The sequence below is a fragment of the Dipodomys merriami genome, unplaced genomic scaffold (assembly GCF_024711535.1).
Source record: "Dipodomys merriami isolate MVZ:Mamm:240054 unplaced genomic scaffold, mDipMer1.0.p SCAF_213, whole genome shotgun sequence".
Classification (NCBI taxonomy): domain Eukaryota; kingdom Metazoa; phylum Chordata; class Mammalia; order Rodentia; family Heteromyidae; genus Dipodomys; species Dipodomys merriami.
Window position 1 is genome coordinate 498222 of NW_027203527.1, and position 369 is coordinate 498590.

Consider the following 369-nt stretch of genomic DNA (forward strand, 5'->3'; position numbering starts at 1 on the left):
AACAAAGTATACAAAGTGCCAGGCATGGTGATACATTTCTGGAATCCCAGCATTTGGTGAAGTAAAGAAGATTGGGAATTTAAGGCCAGTCTGGGCTACGCACTTGCTTACTTTTAAAAAAATAATGTAATTAATGGAAAAGAAGAGATGGTTAAAACACAGTAGAAAGCATTTTCAAGTACAAAAACCCACACAAGTTTTCTCTTAGAAAACAAACAATACTATTTAGAATTCTCTAATTCCACTCTTATGTAATACTAAATGAATGCAATACTTACTTTACCTACCTGTAAAATGGTCTTCTCTATAAAAATATGAGAGAGCATCAACACTCAAAGATTTTTAGAAACAAATTTATTTATAGAAACT